Source organism: Tursiops truncatus, chromosome 7 (genome assembly GCF_011762595.2).
Source record: "Tursiops truncatus isolate mTurTru1 chromosome 7, mTurTru1.mat.Y, whole genome shotgun sequence".
Lineage (NCBI taxonomy): Eukaryota > Metazoa > Chordata > Mammalia > Artiodactyla > Delphinidae > Tursiops > Tursiops truncatus.
This window is the reverse complement of record NC_047040.1, coordinates 4,560,045-4,583,773: the sequence shown is the minus strand read 5'-3', so window position 1 is coordinate 4,583,773 and position 23,729 is coordinate 4,560,045. Positions and strand designations below refer to the sequence as shown.

Sequence of the window (23,729 nt, the reverse complement as noted above, 5' to 3'; positions counted from 1 at the left end):
GCCCCCGCCAGCTCAGCCGGGACACCAGCCAGCAGCCCCTCGTGCATCTTCCACCCAGTCCTCCTCCTGACAGCGTGGATGTTAGATTTCTACCACCTCTGTAACAAACGACCACAAATTCAGTGGCTTCAAGTCATACAAATTCCTTACCTTACAGTTCTGGGGGTCAGAAGTCCAAAGTGGGTGGAGACGTCTGCATTCCTTCTAGAGGCTCCACGGGAGCCCATCTGCTTGCCTTTTCCGGCTTCTGGAAGCTGCCCTGATGCAGAGGTCTGAGTGACGCAGAGCCACGAGCCAGGGGAAGACCCTGGCTCGTGGCTCTGCGTCACTCAGACCTCTGCATCTGCCATCACATCTTCTCTGACTCCAGCCCCCCAGTGATACGGCCACAGTGGGGTCCCAGAGTCACCGGTTCCAGGTATTAGAACATGGACAGGTCTGGGGAGCTTTTATCTGTCTTCCTCATTATCCTTTTCTCTTTAGAGATTGTGGCCCCATCATCGACCCCCGACCCGAATCGTGGCCCTGCCTACATGTTTTTCTCCATCCAGGTGTGGTGCTTGTGGGCACATCCCAACCTGGGGTGAGGATGGAGCCCTCTCTTGGCAGGAAGATCGTGTTTAGTCAGGAGGTGGAGGGGGGATCCTAGGCTGGAATGAGGGCTGTGGGCAGGAAGGCTGGGTCAAACTCTGCCATAACAGTGACCACCCAGAGCCTCAACTTTCTCACTTAAATAAAAAACTGAGAGTAACAATACTTGCCCTGTCTACCCACTAGATTGTTGTGCAGCTCAAGTGAGAAATTCCTAGGGATACGTTTCTGAACCATATACGACGTTTAAGACGTTGCCACTCTGTCACGTTTTTAAAATTTATTTTATTGGAGTAGAATTAATTCACAATGTTGTGTTAGTTTCAGGTGTACAGCAAAGTGATTCAGATATATATATATACACACACATATATATTCTTTTCCATACTCTTTCCGTTATGGTTTATTACAGGATATTGAATATATTTCCCTGTGCTCTACAGTAGCAACCTTGTTGCTTATCCATCCTATATATAATAGTTTGCATCCGCTAATCCCAAACTCCCTGTATGTCACATTTTTACAGCTCTAGTGTCCCCTCCATTTGACTGAGAGCGTCTCTGTGTGTCAAGATTGGGGTAAAATGTTGACCACTTGCCAGGCAGATGCCACACCTCCTAGTCCAAAGCCACCAAGTCATTAGCGAGAGCTTTTCCTGTAGAAATGCATGACTTCTGCTTTGAAACGACTTGCTGGTGAAAATATGTGGATGGTGGAAGATGTAATGTTTCCGTCTGCTTAAAGTTCTGCAGTTTTTTGCAGGGCAATTATCTGTATAAAATACTTTTTTTTTCTTTTAAGTAGAATCCTATCGCTAATGAAACCATATTTTGAACATGAAATTGTTACAAAGAAGAAAAAAATGTCATTATCCAGAAAAGCAGCAATAGCTCACACATCTGATGGTCTAAATAGAGGATTCCTTCTCTAGGGGAGATGAAAGTGATCCCCTCTTATCAGTCTATGAAATTGTTTGAGAATTGCGTTTTAATCCCTGGAACGAGGAAGGGAGATGGAACCCTAACGTAGGTTCCAGGCATGGGAAGTCAAATCTGAAATGTAGAGACAGGGTATATAGGCTATCACGCCTAGTCACTAATCCAAAAGAAATATGAAAAAAGAAGAGTTGTTTTAATGTTGGAAAAAGGCAGCTTGAAAGGTAAGGCTTCCTTCCTGCAGTTTCCCCTGGTGCCCTTTTCCCCGATCACATTTGCTAGATGTCCATTTCTGTAAGTTTTCCCTCTAGAACAAACCTATCATTTTTCACCACAGGATATTTCCAGCCTCAATCACTGCCAAATTCAATTGGCTTCTGATCTCATCGCTGGAAGTTATAGATGCAGATATTATTTGCACTGCGGTTAATTATGGAGCAATCAAACTTTGGCTTTTCCACTGTAATTTCCTCTGCCAGCTAATTTAATTAATCACCCCCAGCTCAGCTCTTCCAGCTGCGACCAGCAGGGTCATTAATTAAGCACGCGGCTGCAGTAGCTCACAGACCAGGTCCTGCTTCGAGGCTGCTGCCCACGTGATCTCTCAGGGAGGGAGAGCTTTTCCCAAGCACCCAGGCGGATGAGGGCTGGGGGGAGCACTGCTCCGTCCCCTCCAGAAAGGAAGATGATTCCCCCCAGGCCCATCAGGGGCAAACAACTTTACCTGCAGTGGTGATTGGATTAGGAGACTTAACCAAGTTTAAAGAAGCAAGAGTGGGTGGACCTAGAAATTATCGTACTACGTGAAGTAAGTCAGACAGAGAAAGACAAATATCCTATGACATCGCTTGGGGAATCTAAAATAAGTGATACAAATGAACTTATTTACAAAACAGAAACAGACTCACAGAGAACGAACTTATGGTAAAGTTCAGGTGCGGGGGAGGGATAGATTGGGAGTTTGGGATTGACATGTACACACGGCTGTATTTAAAATAGATAACGAACAAGGACCTACTGTATAGCACAGGGAACTCTGCTCAATATTCTGTAGTCATAACCTACACGGGAAAGGAACTTGAAAAAGAATACATATAACTGAATCACTTTGCTGTACACCTGAAACTAACCCAACATTGTTAATCAACTATACTCCGATATAAAATAAAAATTGTTTAAATAAGTAAATAAAGAAGCAAGGAGGTCTCACCTTCTAGACTGGCCAACTCGGTGAATTTACGGGAAGCGGTGACCGACAGGGAGCCTTCCGTCTTGGGTTTTCAGTCAGCCTGTGTGTTCCCCATAACGTGTGCGGAGCTCAGTTTTTGTCACGTGTAAGTATTGTTTCCCGTGCAGGCCTGTCACGTTGATAATGTGACGTCGGAGGCTGACTTTTGTCCTAAGGGAAAGGTTAAAGGATTGTTTTCGTTTGGCCATAAGGAAGTGACTTTTTTGGTCTGCACCCATCAAAGGATGCATGAGTGCTTCAAGTGATTCTCCTTTGCAGAGAAGAAGACACACACGCTTTGCCTTGAAGACACTATTTTCAGCAATTACCAGCTTAACCTTTGCTGAGCAGAGAATACCCATGACTAAGAAATCACCGGAATTCCGTATAATTGTGTGTATGTGTGTGTGCGTGGATACATAGAGATACAATCACCCCAATTTGGGAAGCTTTCATACAATTACTGTTAAACAGAGAAATAGAGTTTGTTTTCTTATAATTTTGTGGGGTTTTTTTAACTTAATGTATTACATAGGAAGATTTTTATAAGTACTTTAAAGAAACTGGATATTGTCTGATCTTGTACAAAAGGATAAACTGATGAACAGGTGTTTTCAAGAGCTGTGATAAATCATCCTAGAACAAGGGAGGCCTCTTCTGAGGCCTGAGATCCTATCCAATGCCCTGCCCTCAATTAAATGAATCAAAGAGATAAATGTGTGTGTGCGTGTGTGTATGTGTGCGTGCACACACACACACGCGCGCACACAAAGGTTCTAGTTGAGAGGGAGCAGGGCGGTCCAGCTCAGTAATTCAAGGGACAATAAGGACGCATTGTATGCCAGGTGGGAGAGACTGTGCAGGACTCACAAAGTCTGTAGGTTGGCCCCGTCTGTCTGTTGAGCCGGGCAGGAAGCACCCCCGTCATAAAAGCCCGTGGCCTGTAAACACCAAACTTCCCTCCCGTCGGGGGTGTACGACTGGGAGGTCCCAGCAGGTAATGGCTGTAACTCGCTTTAGTTGTGTCTTCCTGCAGAGGAGGTGTCTGCCCAGCTGCCATAAACCTACACAAGTGTATTCAGTCTGGACGGCCAGCCCCGTGACCTGCTGGCATATTAAAATTTAAATGCACGGCCCGTTCGTTCATTCCACACTGTAAGGATCATTCCGGAATGCATTCTAAGTGGAGGGTTTTCTCCCTAACATTCCCGCTCTGTTATGAGACTGTGGGAGATTCTTGAGCGTTGCAAAGCAGCCATGATGAAAAGGGCTCCTGCACATTTCTGTCCTAAAAAAAAAAAGTAACAGGCAAAAGAAAAAAAAAAATTATTTTTCAGTCATTTTCCTCTAGAGAAACCTCTGTTTGGATCTAAGTAATTAAAAACTCTGAATTTAAAAAAACAACTCTGAACTCTGAGACAAATCTATTCATCACTCCGATATCAATTGTAAGAATTTTGTTTACTCATTTCCATTGCAGCTGCTCTAGTGCTGACCTCACAGCCGAGCCTCAGTTTCCACCCATCCCCTGTTTCCCCACACCTGGAACCACAGAGCCCGTCCCAGGTGGTGGTACCAGCTCACATAGATCCCAGAGCTCACTCGAGCTGCTTCCTTCTCCTCATTTGTCTCTGCCTCATTCCCTGACCATCCATAAAAAGAAACCCAGCTCTAAAGGGAGCCGGGGGTGGGGGGATGCTGCTGGAAGAGGGGTAGGCAGGCCTGGGCGTGGCCAGGCCCCTGCAGTGGCCCCCGAGGGCACCCTGTGGTTTTCCAGGCCTGGAGAGCGGTCTGCGGTCCTGCTCCATGGGCCACCCCAGGATGTGGCCCGGCCAGCTTCCTTTGTGAAAGCGTGCCAGCCTGGGAGGAGGGCTCCCGGCAGGGACAATGGCTGTCCGTCAGGGATAACAATCCCGAATCCTGGCCTTGGGTTCACTGGGCTCGGTGGGGCGGGGCGATGGCCAAAACCCTGATCACAGTTGTCATGTCTCTGCTCTTCTGGCAGCCTGGGAGCAGGAGAGGGTCCATCCCAGTCACTGCATCTTTAAAACCTGCCCTCATCTCCCCCCCGCTTTTTTTTCTTCCCCCTGCTTAGAAACAGGCTCTGACAGTCCAAATGTTGGAAATAATTGGATTCTAAATTCTAATTCATCTGTAAAATATTCAGTGATTACATTAGCCTAATAGATATTATTTCTTACGTGGCTGCGTAATTCTACCCTGATCGGATCTCAGTGGCACTCAACGTGCCCCCCGATTTACTATTGACGTGCAATTCTCAGAGGCAAGACATAACTGCTTCCTTCAGCCTATTTTCCCAGGTTAAAAGTGAAAGTGATTTATGCTTCAAGGATAGGGCCTCCCGGCTCAAGTGCAGTTGCTAGGTGTATATTATTCTTGAAGAAGAGCAGTAGAAGAAAAATATTATTTTATGTAATTTTGAATCCTCTCTTTCTCCTCATAACGGGGAGAGACACTGACCTTTGAAATCCTTTGGGCAGCACTTTTCTTGTAGGTCATGTAGGTTTTTTAAACAGTTGGAAATTCTATCCCAGTAAGACTGTGTCACTCGTAACATAGATCTTGTAAGCGTGAACATGGTCCAAAAATTGTAAATCTTCTTAAGGTACAATTTCAGCCCAGGCATCTTTATTCTTTATAGAATTCTTCGTCGGAAGTGAGGCAGTGAGGGAGGGCCGGGACCCCAGAGTTCTAGCTTAGGCGCATCGTCTGCCTTCCATTCTTTAGCCTGGTTTCTTTATTTCTTTGCCCGAGTTTAATTTCTTCAAGTATGTGCCTCCCCTCTCCCCTCCCCCACGCCCTGCCCTGCCCCCTCCCAAAATCTGCAAATAAAATTCACGGTTCCCTCCCTGGTTCAGTAGCTGGAAACAGCTGGTGGGTTTTTTGTAACCACTGAACCAGTGGGGGGAAAAGTTTTGGCAAATACTCGGGAAACCCAGGACAGAGGAGGTAGGTAGACTCAGGAAACTGTCTTCGTGAGTAAATGAAGGAAACAAAGGCCGCCCAGCGGGAACAGAAGGGACACACACTCCCTCTGAATAGCTCCCTAAAAACAGAGCTGAAAAGGAAGAAGGCCGTTTGCTTCTGGGAATCCAATAAATTGTTTCAGGAAGTGAAAGTCTGTCCCGGCTAATGGAGCTGTGATTGACAGCGCTTCTCATTATGGAGCCCATCAGGGGACGGGGCGTTCGTTGCTGTTTAGGGGCGAAGTGGGAGTGTGAGGGAGCCCAGGTGGGAGTGTCAGTCTGCACCCCGACACCCCCTCCAAGGAAGACCACCCGGAGAGCGAAGGGCAGCCTTCGGGAGCTCCGCCCTTTCACCTGGTGACACATCCATCTCGGCGAATCCACCCACGTCGTCCCCAGAGCCCGCCCTGCCCCCCACGGCTCCTGCGGAAATGGGGGTCGGGGTGGGCAGTAGGGACAGGACCAGTTCGAGGCTCTGGACGGGGATCCTCCCAGGCGTGATGGCATGATCACCTGGCATCTGTAAAGGCTTTCTTCTGTGAACCTGTGGTGCAGTGGGGAGTCTGTTAAGGCAGTTACGGGGCATCTTCTGTTAGGTGACAACAGAGACATAGCCGTCCCCTTTGTCCAGGAAGGACCAAATCAGGGGTGGGGGGAGGTGGGCTTCAGTGAACCCAGACTGATTAATCATTATCCAGGACCCCAGAATGGGCTGTGGCCGGAGGTGGGAGGCCAGCCGTCTTTGTGGGGAGGGGGTATTTGTGTGGTTGAGCTCCCCCTTCTAGAAGCTTGAAGGTGTGCAGAGACCTTGAGGGCTGGTCAGCCTCACAGAAGGCACGTGACTGTACCTGGCAAGTCAGGTAAAACGTCAGCACCATTCCCCGGCCAGGGTTATCCACGTCCCCTGGCCTGAGGGACGGGTCAGAAAGGCCTGGTTGTCCAGTTTGTTGATGTGCTGATTGGGCAGGATTCCCCACTGGAGCAAGAGAGACCCTCAGCTTCCGTAACTGTCATTTCCAGAAAGGTGGGGAGCTACTCCAGTGTCCTTTCATTTTGGACCCATGCTGGTCACCCTCTCCTGGGTCCCAGCCTTGCCAGGTCTCAGAGAGTTATCCCCTCCACAAGCAGTTGGGGGCCGGGGGTGGGGCGGGGTGTTGTCAGGGGAGAGAACACATTTCCTCTACCCTCTTAGGTTCAGTACCTGGGGGCCTGTGAATTAAATTGACAGCAGACAGAATGACAAGAGAAAAGGCATACAAATTTATTAATTTTTAATCTTACATGCATGGGGGCATCCAAGAAAGAAGTGAATCCCAAAAGGATGGTGAGATTTGAGCGCTTATGTACTAGCCGTCTTCATAACGGAAAGGGAAGAGGAGAAAGGCCGCTTACGGGAAAACAAACAACTTTTAGGAAAGATCACTGGGCCCTTAGGAGGTGACAAAGTTTATATGGGTGTGATGCCAACTTCTCATCGCTCCTGGGGTAAGAGTCCCTCCTCCCTGGTCGATGAAACTCCCAGGGAGGGGATTTACAGCCATTGAGCTCTTCTTCATGGAGGATCTGTTTGTAGGCAGATACAGGTAGCTCAGAGAAAGCCTTTTCCTGCATTTGTTGACTCTCAGATATCTTCAGTTCAAAATAGTCCTTCTGCCTGAGTGGCATATCTTGATCTTCCTGACAGTGTGAATGTTAGATTTCTACCACTTCTGTAACAAACGACCACAAATTCAGTGGCTTCAAGTCACACAAATTCCTTATCTTACAGTTCTGGGGGTCAGAAGTCCAAAGTGGGTGGACACGTCTGCATTCCTTCTAGAGGCTCCACGGGAGCCCATCTGCTTGCCTTTTCCGGTTTCTGGAAGCTGCCCTCTTCCCCTGGCTCGTGGCTCTGCGTCACTCCGACCTCTGCATCTGCCATCACATCTTCTCTGACTCCAGCCCCGCAGTGATACGGCCACAGTGGGGTCCCAGAGTCACCGGTTCCAGGTATTAGAACATGGACAGCTCTGGGGAGCTTTTATCTGTCTTCCTCATTATCCTTTTCTCTTTAGAGATTGTGGCCCCATCATCGACCCCCGACCCGAATCGTGGCCCTGCCTGCATGTTTTTCTCCATCCAGATATCTTGATCTCTTTGCAGGGAATTAGGTCTCTTTGGACAGTGCTGTGAAGGAGTCTCTGACTCCAACTCTGCTGGAAAACCAAAAGGCCCATTAAGCAAGGACACATGTGGAGTCTGGGCCTGGTGTCGCCACTGTCTGTGACACCATCCTGAAACACCAGCCACTTCTGATACACATGTCAGTGGGCTGGCGTGTCCCAAGAGGCTGCCTTTACTCTTGGGCTAGTGGATGGTAGGTATATCGTGAGGTTGGTGCCTCTGTGAACTTAAGTATTTGTTTAAGTGATTCACAGGCTGCCCACCAATTGTAGATGCTCTGATATTTACTGATGCATTTTGTGTTCTTAAGCTGCAGGAAATAGGGTTCCTTTTTCATCTGGGTTTAGCTACACTTTAAATTTAGTAAACTAAATCCAGGGCCGTCCACGTAGTTCCAAACGAAGAGCACAGATTCTCTCTCTTATGCAGTGTGTTGTGAATCCCATTACCACAGCCTATATTACAAAGGTAGTTCTTTTCCCACTGTGATGTATTTATTTATCCGTCTGCCTCTGTTCACCTGCAGCCCAGAACCTGACACAGTGCGGTACCTCACTCCTAGTGAGTGTTCGATTGACATTCCTTGAAAGAACGAATGCTTCATAGGGCGTTAGATGTTGGTGGTAATCAAATCAGATTCAAAGAACTCACTTCAGGTAAGGGGAAGAAGGAGTCTATATTTCAAAGTATAGAGGTGGAAGGGAGCTGACATTCATCACTTCAGGGAATGGAAAAAGAAGGGGTGGAGACCGTACTTGGGGTGCTGTGCAGAGCAGGAAATGTCCAGGAGGAGAGGGTGCAAGCCAGACCAGTGATGTGGGCAGCAGCAGCTAAGTCCATTTTGTACATTTCTACACAGCTGGCTTTTTCTCAGAGAGCGTGCACTTCTGTGAATTTTTTTTTCCTTCAAAGAAAACATACAAAATTAAAAGTCCAGTCAGCTGCTTTAATGCAACGAGCAAACTTCCATGCTGTTTCCCTGGGCAGGTCTACCTGTTTCCTCACTGTTCCGAAAAGAGCGTATTTACCTCTGTGCCTCTTGGTCCCCCAGATGCCAGGACTGCGTTCCAGCAGATGTACTGTCCAGTGACCACGAGGTGGAGATGAATGCCCACTAGGCCTTGGGTGTGCTAGCATATGACTAGGTGGTGCCTGACTAAATAATAGCATAGTGATACCAGTAAACCCTGAGGTTCCCCTGAGGGCCGGTGTCTGGCGGGGAAACCCAGAGTCTGGAATGCATCTTGTCCCATGTACATTTCATGCTCATGTCAGGTCCTTGTTTCCCGCTGGAGAACAAAGACGAGTTTGCATAGAAGAAAAGGGAGGTGGTTTAACCAGAAAGGCCGTCTGAAAATTAGGTTCCTGTACAGTCAGCGTTAATATGCTGCTTTTCAAACATATAAAGGGGGATTGAATTGCAGGAGTGTCAGTGATAAAGGGTGCATTTGTGGAATGGTAACCTGATTGGCGTCCCTGCCTTTTGAATGGCTGACGAGGTCTAATTGGCATATAACGCCCTATAAATTTGTTAGCGGGCCTCGCCTCTCATTGGTGGACCTTCTGCTGTTAACCACCAAGAAATTACCAATTTTCAGGAGTTAGTCACTCAAGTCGCACTATAACTGGATTTAAAAAAAAAAAAATCCACGCGGCTCATGTTATAAATCAGGCTGATGCCTCATACTTCAGGTCTCCAGCAGCAAATTAGTCACTTGGGTAGGGGAGTTTGGGGCAAGTGGGTTGCAGGGAAGAGCCCGTATTTACCGGGAAGCCCCACTACCCCCCACGTCTCCACTCAGCCGTTGCCTGGCCCAGGGCCCCAGCTGCTCGGGCCACCGCCGGGCTGGGTAGAAATTGCAGTTTTGTGGCCATTCTTGTCCAGCGCTTTGATGTTCTCAGGGATACTTTCAACCCCCGGGCATATCACGCAAAGAGGACACATCCACCCTCTTATTTCGGGAACATAATAGAAATATGCAGGATCAGACATAATTATTTCAATTACTTCTCTCTGGTGTTTGAGACACACTCAAGAGTCACAAATTAGAAAATAATATTCACGTGTTTCTCCTAATGGGTAACAGATTAGAGGCATTTTATCTTTTAAAATAATTTCCAAATGTGCCCCGGAGAGACTGGGGAGGAGCGGGAGAGAGGTGTGGGAACGTAGACACAGCTTTTCCAGGCGAGCCAGAGGCCCCCGTCGGAGCCAAGAACTGGGGACGGCGGTGTGCAGGAGACGCGTCTGCAGTGTGCTCTCGGGTGTTCAGACTTGTGTTATTTTCATCCCTTTTTTTCTACTGGAAACTAGCAGAGACGGGGCTGCCATTTTCTCACTGACCACCGTGTAAACTCAGTCCTCGCTTGTCGATGTACGTGTGAACCCCCTTTTTGATCCCCCGTGCCACCTCTTCAGCCGTGCTTTCTACCCACACACCCCCCACACATTGGCGTGTCTGTACTCATTTTTCTGTCCCATCAAATTCCTGAAGCTAATCTGTGCCCCTCAGTCTGCCCAGGGGTGTCGGAGGGGATGAAGACAGAGGCTGCAGTGGCCCAGGGTACCGTGTTCTGATGCGGGGATGTCACGTCCCTCTAAATCATAAGGGCCCTCACAGTGCCTTTTTTTTTTTTTTTTTTTTTTTTTTGTGGTACACGGGCCTCTCACTGCTGTGGCCTCTCCCATTGCGGATGGAGCAACAGGCTCCGGACGCGCAGGCTCAGCGGCCATGGCTCACGGGCCCAGCCGCTCCGCAGCATGTGGGATCTTCCCAGACCGGGGCACGAACCCATGTCCCCTGCATCAGCAGGCAGACTCCCAACCACTGTGCCACCAGGGAAGCCCCACAGTGCCTTTTTCATAAAGGAATTGCTTTTTATCAATTCTTGTTTTGAAAAATTGATTTCTTCTACTCTGGAAAACAGGTGGGCAGTTTCTTCTAGAACGAAACACACAAGTCCCACATGACCCGGCAGCAGCTGTACCCCATGGCATTCATCCCAGAGAAAGAAGGCTTATGTTCACACAAAGACCTTTTAACGAATGTTCATGCAGTTTTATTTGTAACAGCCCAGAATAGGAGACGTCCTTCAGTGGGTGATCCGGTTAAGCAAGCTGGGACACATCCGTGCCATGGAATAGTACTCAGCAGTGCAAAGGAGTGAGCAGTGATACACCCAGCAGCTTGGGTGGGTCATCAGAGAATTACACTGAGTGAATGAAGCCCATCCCCAGAGACTACAGGCCACATGATTCCATTTACAAAACATTCTCGAAACGGCAAAATTATAGAAACGGAACAGACGAGTGGTTGCCAGGGGGTTAGAGATGCAGAGAATGGGCAGGAGGGAGGTGGGTGTGGTTATAAAAGGGCAACCAGAGGGACCCTTGTAAGGGAGATGCTCCTTATCTTGACTGTGGAGTAGATACGGAAACTTACCTTTAATGAGATTGCGTAGAACTAAATTCATACACACAGATTTGAACAACTGCAAGTAAAATGGGAAATCTGAACACGATGGCTGGATTGTATCGATAGCAAGATACCTTGACTGTTACGTTGTGCTGTAGTTTTTCAAGATGCTACCATTGGGGGACACTAGGTAAGGGGTGCATGGGATCTCTCGGTATTTCTTCTAACTACATGTGATCTACAATTATCTCAAATTTTAAATGATAAAAACAAAGCAAAATCAATGGTGGCTTCCGTAAAAAAGAATCAGGACTCCTTAAGGAAACGGCTTATTCCAGATCTGAGAAAGTAGGATGGACCTAGGACATCCTGCTGTACCAGAAAGCAAGAGACCGACAGGGAGGAAGGGAGACATGTCAGATAGAGTAGCAGGCAGCGCACAGGGCCTCCCACTGGCCAAACCGGAGCAATTTAAGGATCAAAAAGCATCATGTTGATAATAGTTTACATGACACACTTAGTTTTCTAAAGTCTAAGAATCTACAGTGATACTCCAGAAAGGGGCAGGGGGGGACCTCTTCTTTACAGAAGATGCCAACTAATAAACAGAAAGAATGAGAGAATCGGAAAAGCTCTGTCTTGTAACTGAGAATGTAATAATTGATCGGCGATCGTAAGTGATGCCACAGCACTTGTGGGGGAAGGTCTGAGAGGAACAGGAGATTCACCGGCTCGAGGTATCCGCCCCCAGAGGGAAAGGTCTTAGAGGAACAGGAGATTCACCGGCTCGAGGTATCCACCCCCAGATCACTTGTTAGTTTTAAGAGGAAGAAGGTTCCAGAGAGAGGACAGGACCAGGGGCCCTGCTTTAACCCTGTGCTCAGGTTTGGCCTTGGGACCACCCCCCAGTCTGTACCTCCTGATGTGACAGAGGAGAACGTGCCACCTGTGTAGTGTTCGCAACAGAAATATGTGACCTGAATCAAATCAGACAAAACAGGGTGGGGGACCTTCTACCATAGAACTAGCTTTTGGAGTCCTTGAAACAGTCAATATAATGAAAGACCAAAAAGGGGAGGGAACTGTTTGTTAGATTAGAGGAGATGAAAGAAGTGGGGTGACCAGGTGCATCGCATCCTCATTGACTGACTTCTGAATTGGAAGGAAAATTCAACTCTAGGGGACATTTTGGGATCATTTGGGGGAAACCGAACATAGACCACATATTAGCAATAATAATGTTATATTGTTTTTGAGGTCCTGGAGTATAATAGTGTATGAGCCGTCAAAAGGCAGGCATGAAATGTCAGAGACTCACACAGTGGTATCTGTATGAGGGAACAAGAGAGCATTCAGGTTCTGGATTTTATCTTTAATTGTGGTAAAATACATAGAACATCAAATTGACCGTTTTAGTCAATGTTAAGTGTACAGTCCAGTGGCAGGAAGTGCGTTCACATTGTCATGCAGCCGTCACCACCATTCTCTCCAAAACTTTTTCATCTTCCCAAACGGAAACTCTGTCCCAATTAAACAGTAACTCCCATCCCCTCTCCCCGAGTCCTTGAAAGCCACCCTTCTACCTTCTGCCGCTATGAATTTGACTACTCTCGGGACCTCATGTAAGAGGAATCATACAATATTTTTTGCGTGCAACTCACTTAGCATCATGTCCTCAAGGTCCACAAATGTTGCAGCCAATATCAGAATTCCCTTCATTTTTAAGGCTGACTAATATTCCACTGCATAGCTAGACTACATTTTGTTCATCTGTCGATGAACCTTTGAGTTGTACCTCTTGGCCATTGTGAGGAATGTCGTGAACACAGGTGTACAAGTACCCCTTTCAGTTCTTCTGGCTATAAACCCAGAATTGGGATTGCTGGGCCCTGCAGTAATTCTGTTTAGTTTCTTGAGGCACCTCCATACTGTTTTCCCAGGGTCTGGATTTTTTTTTTTTTTTTTTTTTTTTGTGGGTCTGGATTTTTGACACATTAAAAATGGAGTGTCGGCTGTCTCGATGAGATGCTTTTTTTCTAAGAGACTTTTTAAAGTCTCTCAAACATCCTCATGCACAAGGACAGATTGGAAAGCCCAGAGCATGGGCTTGAGAGCAGAGACTTGCCCTGGTCTCCTGGCTGCCCCAGCGAGCGGTCCCGCCTTGGACAAAACCATCCGCAGAAAGGGACTGGGCTGATGGAGCTTCCCAGTTACGTCAGGTTGTAAAATATATTTAGGGGGTAGATGTGGTAGTAGCTGGTTCTTAACGTTGCCAAGTTAGGAAATTAAATAAATCGTTTACTATCACCATGATTTCGTGAAAGGACGTGTTAGCATCCAGAAAAGCAGAAAGAATGTAGCATCAGAAAAAGGCCTGCCTTAAAAATTTAAAAATCTAGCTTTATGGAAAGCTCACTACAGTGGATTGGCGACAGCTTTGCCACCAACTGATACTTGAAAGCGACTGGCCTGTCCTGGGCCAGCTAGAGAAGTTATGGGGCTCAGTAGAGAATGCAACTGTGCAGCCCTTGTCCAGTCATTAGCAGGAATTTCAAGACAGCACCCTTAGACCATTACACCAAGCACAGGCCCCTTGTGAGCTCAGGGTGCAGCTGCAGAGCTTGCGCCCGCCCAGATGAAGCTGGCCTCGGGCTGGTGAGCCCCCGAGGTCTTCTTCATGCCACTGTGCTAAGATTCCCGCTCCAGGAAAAAGCTGAGCAGATAGACTCGAGTGTCGCCATTAATGTTTTAATGTCTTAATATCAAAGACAGTGCCGTTGGGCAAGTTAAACTCTGTGTCGATTGTGGAAAATAAAACATCTGACCAGTTTCTGCCTTCCGATCCCATTAGATAGAAGTTTGGTGATTTTAAGGAAAAAATTTATCTTTAGCTTCTTTCATAGTAAATGCTTTCCTTACTCCAGAGAATTCACGAATACACTCCTGATGATCGTTCTTGGGATCAGCCCCACCCCTTCACAACCAAATTTAGAAAAAAACACTACCTAGTGGATGTGTCGATGTGGGTCTAATATTTTTAACATTTAAGATTAGTTGAGAATGAAAAACTAGCATTCTTCATTTGTTGGGTTTTCTCTAAGAGGGTCTCTAATAAATTTTCAGTTGTCATTACATTGGAATGGAATTCATCTTGGCCCGTGTGAGTGGCTGCTGGCAAGTCATCCCCACTGTAAGGAATGTGTCAGTCCAGCTGACCCCAATCATATTAGTGTCTTTCAGCATGTTTCTGTGTTTTCATATTTTGAAAAAAGATAACATGCAAATTTGTTCTAAATGCCCTTATCCATTTGCAAACCCTCTGGAATGCTTTTCCTCTTTTAAAATCCATTTTGTTGTTGTTGTTATTGTTTTGTTTGTTTTGCCATTGAGGAACCATGTGATTCTTCCAATTCCCTCTGTGCACCCACCCCCAGAAAAAAATTAAAAGGAAATCTACATTAAGATGATTCTTTATTGTTTAAAATCAATCATCTTTTGTCTTAAAAAATAATAATATTACCAAAGACTGTAGTTCTTAAAGCCACTTGGCAGTTTTTACTAGAAACCTACTCAACTCTCCATTGCTTTCCAAATGAGTCACCACTCCATAACCTACAGCCTCTCTCTCTCCCTCTCTCTCTCTCTGTCTCTCTCTCTGTCTCTCTCTCTCTGTGTGTTTAATGACCACTTAGCCAGCAGCCACCGGGTCATGCTTGGCCCTCTGCCCCACTCCATCCTGTCACTCGATTTTTCTTTTAAGAAGAGCCATGGAGTTCTTGCTCCCTGGTGTTTAAAGGGCACTGGTGCACACCCAGCAAAGGCTTCTATCCATTTTACAGTATTCCGAGTGGAGGAAAAGGGCCATTTCTCTTCCCTTATCTGTTTATGATGTGATATGTTCCAAAGCCGATCCCATCAGCCACTGTTATGGTGAACTTAATTCGCTGTGATGGGGGTCCTACCAACAGGGCTGCCGCGAGTGCCGCCGGGGTGCGTCCCGTTTCATGCCACATTACGCAGAATCTAGGACCGCCTCACCTGACTGCCTCAGGCTCCCTCTCACTTGGCACAGATTTATCGGGATTTATGCTTTCAAACAGTTGTCCGCCTTTTTTCTAGTGTTGACCTACAGAAGCATCCAGTGTGTGTGTGGCTCCCGCAGCTGAGCTAGGGTTACTGTGTAAAAACCACACTCAATTTGCAAACTGACTCACAGACTTAGTTTATCAGACCAGCTTTGCACGTAACAATAAAGGCGTCTGTGCTAAAAGTCCAACGAGATGAGCTGTGTCTGTGAGTGGAAATGACAAGGAGGAAGCACAGAGACAAGAAGAGAGTCTGTGAGTGGAGGGAGGAGTGCCACGGCCATGTTTCCCTTTAACTTCCTGTGTCTTGTTGTCTTATTTTACGATAGATGAGAAAATAGGGGGAAATAGTGAAAACTTAAAAATAAAAAATATTTTCAATAAAAATATTGAAAATAAAAAACATTGAAAATTTTAAAAATTGAAAAAAATGTTGAACATATTTCAGCTGCTTCTGGAACAATCTGATGTTCTGCCTTTTTCTACTGGCGTAACCTGCTTCTGAAAATGATTCACTTAAGAGTTAGACTTTCTCGAAATTGCTCTCAGCGTCCCCACTCTGCTTCCTCCCCACTCCACCTGCCGCCTACGCCGGCCTCTGGGCTCCCTGCGCACTGCCCCCAGCTCTGTCCATTGCACCCGGAAGACAGCCCTCCACCCCTGTCCTGCCTTCCCCTGACCCATACCCACCTTTTCTAACCTGGTGGCCTCCTGAGCGGACAGTTGCAGGGTTGACACAGGTGGGCTCTGGGGGCTGCGATTCCAGGGACCAGCAAATGAATGCAGCAGGTTCTTTCATTCTGGAATGAATTTCTCACGAGTGGAGCCTGAGAACGCAGTGCAGGTGGCTCGCAGCGGGGCAGCGGGGGAGGGAGACTCTCTGGGCCGCTTGCCGGGGTCACGGTGCTGGTGGCAGCAGGACAGCATCCACTGGAGAGGCCCCTCGGCTGCATCTCTGCCTCGTCTGGGAGTGGCCCGAGGTTGAGCTGGTCCCAAACAAGGTGGTTGAAAGCTATGAGTGGGTGGCTGCCCTGGGTGCTGCGCGAGGTACAGATTGATTTGTCCAAACAGAAGGCTCAGCGGAGGCATTCCGTCGCACAGACCCGGGAAGCGGGGGGATGTCTGGCCCGACTGTGCAGGGCTCACCCAGTCCCAGGGGGGCACCTTCCATCCATCATTGACCTCCCAAGCGGATGCTCGTGGGGGCCTTGAACTTCAGAAGCAGCCTCTCCAGAGGGGAAACCGAGGTTGCGGAGAGGATGAGTGCAGCCATGCTCCCCGAAAGGCCCGGGTCTCTTTTTCCCTGCAAGCACCAGCACATTGCAGACAACCAACAGGTTGTGGAACTTGAGCCGGGTTTTGTGCATTCATTCATCTAATGCCTGCTCACTTCCAGGCCAGCGCGAGCCGGTGACCCAGCCTGACGTCTCCTTTATTCCGGCTTTGAGGTTCCGAAGCAAAATCCTCCTAGGTTGCCTCAAACCTGTAGAGGGATGATGTTGCATTTGCGTCACTGCTTGTATCCTGGGATATATTCCCACTCAGCCCGGTCAGGTTCCAAACAGGCAGGTGCTGGGAGATGCCCAGTGCTCATGACAACAAAGCCACGAGGGCCCCAGGCCTCCACCTGGACCTCGGACTAAGGTGTGCGGGGAGACGAGTGCCCTTACCCGCACCTTCTGGGACGGCGCAGGGCTGAGCCTGTCGCACGGGGCCTGCACCTGAGCACAGACTCTCACTCCTGGGCTGCCGGGGCCGCGATCTGCCCACCCGCCCCCAACCCCTGCCGCCTGGCACACTTAACTGTGACTCGCCGAAATAATAAGCCTAATGCAGTTGACTTTATTTAATTAATAATGATCCTGTTCTGTTCCTCCGAGCTCATAAAGCACCCTGCAGGTTGGCAAAAACACTCATAATATTGATCCGAAGTCAGGCAGGATATTTATTTTGTCTTTGCCCCGTGAGCATAAATCCTTGTCCATTGCCTTCTGCTCTCTGCATGTGGGATTTACAGTGGCCAGTTTCTTAAAAGCTTTTGGTAATTAAGGAATAAATAGCCATCAGTCTTTGTTGGCTGCCCTCCCCCATCCCGAGGCCGGCCCCCTTGGCAACGCGGCCGGGGGAGAAAGCATGCGTGCCGGGGCTCGCAGTGGGCCGGGGTCTTCCCCTGCAGAGAGAGGAAGCCCCTCTGTTTTCCTAACATATTGTTCCAGCCCCCTCTACCATGCCTCCCCTTCCAGTTCCTGTTTTGCTTGAGGCCGAAAGACACTTGGGAAATTCCTTGCTGCTAGCTAGCGCTTTCTTTCCTCTTCCTGGCCTCTTGGGTCACCATTTAAAGCAGTGCAGGTCTCCTCCAGTTTCTCCACCTCACCCCAAAGGACATTCCTCCACTCTGGTACACTTTGCTACAAAATCTCCTTTAAAATTACTGTTGAGAGACTTCCCTAGAGGTCCAGTGGTTAAGGCTCCACACGCTTCCAGTGCAGGGGGCGCGGGTTTGATCCCTGGTCAGGGAAGTAAGACCCCACATGCCGCGTGGGGCGCCCAAATAAATAAATAAAGTCACTATTGAAAAATCCTTTCCCACCCCGTGAGGGGGAAAGAAAAAAGATGTTTCTGGAAGAAGCAGTGTGATAAGCCCCCAAAAAGTTCTTGGCCTTCAAACATTCGGGAGGAGGGTCTCCCATCAAAATGAACACGTTCGGCTCGACACTGAGGGGGCTTCTGGGAAAGGCCATGCCTGCCCAGGGTCCGAGCCAGAGAAAGCCTCGTTTGTGGAGATGGGAAGGCTGACCGCTCCGCACGTCACCCCAAAACATCGTCCATCCTGCCTCCACGGTGGGCCCCTTGAGGACCCAGGGAACGTCTGGCCGCGGCTCCCGTGTCTGCTCCTGGGGACCACAAAACGGTGCTGGAAGTCAATCAGAAGCTTTGTGGTTATTTGCTAAAATGGTCTTTGCTGGGAAGCCAGCGCATTAACCTTGTTACCCCGGGCCCTCCCTGCCAGATGCCAAGCACAGCTGGTGGCGGCTGAGTGTGGCCGCATCCCTGTAGCCCTCCGGTGGACAGAGGAGGGGCCACCGACCACATCAAGACGGCGTTTCTCTAAGGGGCGTGGCGCGGGTCTCGTGCGGCTCGCCTCAGCTTTCCCGAAGGGTCTTTGAGACCCGCCCTGCCCTTAGCTCCTCACTGACAGCGTGCGTTTGCGGTGCTCCAGTGACGTCATGGCCACCAGCAGTGACAGGTGCCCGCCCCCCGGGACCCGGCTGCCTAGAGAAGCTGCTGTCCTGAGTGCTGGCCTCTGCATTGGCTTCCGTTCCACTCCGTCTCCCACACAGACATTGGTGATTTCCTTTCTCTTCATTCTGCATTTATGGTTATTCCCAAATAATTTGGGTAAGACAAAAATGGGAGAGAAAAACCCTCCCTCATGCTGATCTAGACAGGTTGTCTGGATGAGCACGATCCCTGCCAGGATGGAGCAGCTCTAGATCCAGTCATAGAGACGCTCTAGATCGTCTGCACTGCCCGAGACAGCAGCCGCCAGCCCTGGCACCACTGAGCACTTGACCCGTGTGGCGCGTCTAGAGGAGCGGGACTTGCTGTTTCATCTGGATTAATTCAAACACCTGTGCGTGGCTCATGCTGCCCCCGGGGTGGTACAGCTCTAGATTCTCCAAAGCGACTCACATTGACCCATCACCACGTGGTGAGGTGATTGAAGAGAACGGGTGGGCGGAGTGCTGGGGACTCGGCTGGAATCCCACAACGCAGGCGATGCCCTTCCAGATGGGATCAAGTTTCCTTATTTGGGAGGTGGCAGAGCCTGGAGGAAGAGCTCAGGCAGTGACCACCGGGGACAGCCGCTTGGGCCGTCTCAGGTCGGGGGCCCAGCAAGACCGTCTTCACCTTCTAAACTGTGGGGGAATGATAGCAGGACCTACCCCACCAGGTGTTGTCAGAATGAAACCAGATAATTAGCCCAGCGGCTAACACATCAGAAGTACTTAATAAACATTAGCTCTGATGCTCTTGGGGATTTTCCTAGTGTGTGCAACAGAGTCCAGCTATTTTATCAGTGACCTGTCCATTGCTTGGTAAATAAAGGTCAAGGAAGGATGAGAAAGGCTTAAAGTTTACTATAAAACTGCAAACAAAGATTAACATATACACAGTACTATATATAAAACAGGTAACTCGGGCTTCCCTGGTGGCGCAGTGGTTGAGAGTCCGCCTGCTGATGCAGGGGACGCGGGTTCGTGCCCCGATCCGGGAGGATCCCACATGCCGCAGAGCGGCTGGGCCTGTGAGCCATGGCCGCTGAGCCTGTGCGTCCGGAGCCTGTGCTTCGCAACGGGAGAGGCCACAACAGTGAGAGGCCCGCGTACCACAAAAAAAAAAAAAAAAAAAGCCGTGTCTGTCAATTCCAGACTCCACCCTTTTCCCCATCTTCTGAAGCTTGCCACAAAAATGACCCATCTCTTTTCCTGAAGCCTTTCCTTTATGTCATGATTTCCCAAAATATGGCCACAATTCTGCCGTCACACATGCATGGTGTTCAGCATTCGACATGTAGGTCACTCGTAAGAACACGGCGGGTGTTCCAGGGTCAGGAATCGTCCACAAAGCCGGTCACTGTTGTCACCATCGTCACCGTCACCAGCAGCACCATCACAGGAAGCGCTCCTGCGGCTTGGAGACGGCCCCTCCTCAGTGGGGCCTCGCGGTATTTACTGGTGCTGGTAGTTGATTCCATTCGGCAGGCACTAAATCTGCGGGTTGCAGGTGAGGTGCGCCCCCGGGATCACCTTTGGTGGAGCCTTGGCCGAGTCAACACCCCTCAAGGTCAAGTGCGGCAAAGCCTCATCTGTCAGGCTGCAGTCCTAGCAGACCAGCTGAGCCCGGCAAACCCCACAGGACCCTGGAGTCACGGCTTCCGAGACCTGGGCCCCAGGCTCACACACGAGGCAGTTTCCTGGGCCCAGAGGGCATGGAAGGCTACCTGGAAAGGGTTTCATCTTAGGCAAGAAGGAGAGAAAACAGTTACTCCTGTACCTTCGACTGTATCTTGTCTTTCTCTTTGGGGGGATTGGGTTGGTGTCTTGTGATGAGTGGCCCATTCTCTCATTTTCCCTGGTCCCGTGCAGCTGATTTATTTAAAGGTGTGTCACCGCAGGGCTCAAATGAGGAGCGGGGCCTCCTCCTCTGTGCTGATGGCCAGCCGTGCCAATAATTCATTTTTTAGCTCATTAGCTAACGGAGGCTGTGAGCAGTGAGCCTCCAGGGGACTGGAATGAGGTGAGGTGATGTACTGCCAGCTACACTGCTCTTGAACTGGCCTTCCTTGGGGAAAAAGAAAGGCTGGGCCGAGACAAGCCGGGAATCCCAGAAGCAAGATTGGGACGTCAGAGTCACCATTAGGGTATCTGTGCTTTGGCATCGTGGTTTCTTGGGGCGAATGGTTTTAGACAGAATATTCTCGCAGAAAAGGAATCATCGTCAGAGTATCTGTCTTTCCCATGGTGACTGTTGGCACAGAAGCCAAGTGGAAACAGTGGACCATGTGGCTGTCCAGTGTATTAGTCAGACCAGCTGCCATAACAAAATACCATAGACGGGGTAGAGGAGGCGGAGGGGTTAAATAATACAAGTTCATTTTCTCACAGCTCCGGAGGCTGGAAATCCAAGGTCAGGGTGTCGGCAGGGTTGGTTTCTGTTGAGGCCTCTTCCTGGCCTGCAGACCCACCTACCGGCTGTGTCCTCTCCTCTGTGCACGGGGAGGAAGACCCCCAGCTGTCTCTTCCCCTTCTTATACGGACCAGGACCGTGACCTCAGTCCACCTCGATTACTTCCTAAATGCTCTGTCTTCAAATACAGTCACGTTGGGTGGGGTAGGGCTTCAGTCCACGAATCGGGGGCGGGGGGGACACAGTCAGTCCATAACATCCAGGAAGGCTTTAGATGCTCAAGGCCACGGGCAGAGGCCAACCAGACTTGGCCCCAGAGGTCCTGACAGCTATGGGGTCGTTCGAATTTGCTGAGCACTCCTCACCCCAGTGTCTCAGGTCCTTCTGCACCCTGGAGGGGGAGCCCCACAGGACACCCATGGGTTTGTCAAGGCCTCTGGCCAGGGTCCCCTCGCCCACCCAGCGGGAGTGTCAGGCCCCACCCCCCTGCCCCCAACGCCGCCTCATCACCCGCGACGCCCCCACGGGGAGCGCTTGTGTGCACGACAGCAGGGCGAGTCTTGAGAGATGTTCTTCTCTTCAAGCATCAGGACAGCCACGGCCGCCATGTGTCAGGGAACCACTGTGTACGGCCAGCACTTCATCCGAACACGTGACTTCAAATTCCAAAACCACCTTGCCTGCTGTAGACGTCACTGTGCCCGTTTTACAGATGAGGAAACGAGGGCCCAGGAAGTGACTGAAGTTGCAAAGATCTGCACCACAAAGAAGAACAAAGCAAGCACATGAACGCCAGCCTCTCCAAGGCCGAAACCCGCAGCCTTTTAGCTCAGTGTGGACTCTCTTTTCCCTCCCTCTGGCCACTGCAGGGAGCATGCAGAATTAAGCTTTCCTCCCGGTTTGTCAGCGTGGACAGTGACCGCAGGACATAGGCTGTAACTAATATTAAGCGCTGATGCACGCATGGGGGTTGCTGAATTAGCTCCCACAAAACAGAAACGTTCCTGAATCCCCTGCTCCTTCCAGTTGGATTTCAGCTGTGGAGAAGCAGCACGCCTGACACAGACTCAAGGCCCAGTGGTCTGCCTTCCTTTGCTCTCCGGCCTCCTGGTGTCTGAAAAAAAAAAAAACAAACACTGAAACATCACCGTCCTGCAGGACCCAGAAGCCGGCATCGAATGCTTATTTTTAAATAACACAAGAAGTTTTGGTGAAGAGCCGTGGTCCTGTCAGATAATAAAAACCGTGCATTGAACAGATCTGGGGAGGCCCTTGGTGGAGGTGAGGGGCCGTGTGGACGTGGGGCTGGGAAAGGTGGGCCCCAGCGAGAAGGCTGCCTAGAGGCTTTCGCTGCTTTTGTCTCCTGGCAGCATCACTTGGGGACGGTTCCCAGTATCAAGCCTGTTTTCTGTATTTGAGTTGTTGGAGGTTCTGAAACCCTCACAAATAATCATCACCCCGCTCCAGGCTAAGGAAGCCCAAGCCCCAGGCCCTCCTCCCTGTTCCTCGTTTCACGTACATAATCTCAGAGTCTTCCTCTTACAGAAGGCTCCCCAAATGGTACGTGTTTTCAGCCCCACGAAACCTGGACCTGCCTTTATTACGTATTGCGAACGACACTGATTTTTAAAAGCAAAGAACAGCTTAAATGCACTCATCATTCAGACACGTGTCGAGTTCAGTGAATTCAGGTGAGCTTGGGGTGGGGCGTTCCCCAAGAGACCACATGGACCACGGCAGAGGAGCTAGAAGCTGGGGGGTCTGACCTCGTTCTTTGGCTGGGGTCTTCCAATATTAAAAAGAAAATGGAATAATTGCAGTTAGGACTGGAGCTACCGTGTTCCATCCTCTGGTTTGTCCCTGAATGACTTGGCAATGAGTATTAAAATCAATCGGAGCAGAGTAAAAGAGGTCTGATTTTAATGCCTACCAAGAAATGAGAATTAGCAGATTGGAACTTGAAAATCTGGCTGTATCTCGCCCACTGCTGTCCCTTTTCATTTAATTCGCGTTTTGCTCTTCGGCGATTTATGAAATGCATCAACATATGTTTAATACATTTGAAATAAGGTTTTTAAGTAACACGAACAGCAAGGCCCGGCCTGGGGTTTTTTCGCCTTTCACCTCTTCCGGTATTTCCAAGGTGTCGCCGGCGCTTTTGTGCTTGTATTTTGGCCCAAGTGAGGGAGGCTGTGCAGCCGGCCTCCGGGTGCTGGTGTGAGTTCTCAGCTGCAGCCACGTGCTCGTCCTAGAAATGGCCTAATGAAAAGGGTCGGGGGGTCGCTCGGGGGTCCCTCGTAGGGACCAGGAAGCGAAGCAAAACTAATCCAGATTTACTCCTGGAAGAAAATGTTTGCCTAAGTATTTAGAAACAGATTAGGGCTAACCCGACACTACATCACCAGGAGCAATGTCAACACGGGTAAAAGGTGTAAACAGGGCCTTTATTCTGTACTTGGAAAGGAAAAATGTCACGGGTAACGAGTTTTCTTTCTCCAGTCCAGCGGAGGCCCCAGGTGATGCCCCTGTGTGGTTTGTAGCTATGTACCCTCCTGACTCCCCCGGAGAAAATGCTGAGTTTTAGGACAGGGCAATTGTGGATCCGTGTATATGTACGTCTCTGTGGGTAATTA

At 49.3% G+C, this 23,729-nt stretch overlaps 1 protein-coding gene and 1 long non-coding RNA gene across 12 annotated transcripts in view; both read left to right on the top strand.

The window, feature by feature from the left end:
• AGAP1 (ArfGAP with GTPase domain, ankyrin repeat and PH domain 1) overlaps positions 1–23,729 on the top strand; it is a 555,489-nt gene that overhangs the window by 525,847 nt on the left and 5,913 nt on the right. The gene's annotated exons all lie outside the window — the stretch shown is intronic.
• Positions 325–22,230, top strand: LOC141279124 (uncharacterized). The gene is made up of 2 exons (XR_012332910.1): positions 325–8,097; positions 8,431–22,230. It is a non-coding gene; the product is annotated as an uncharacterized lncRNA (long non-coding RNA).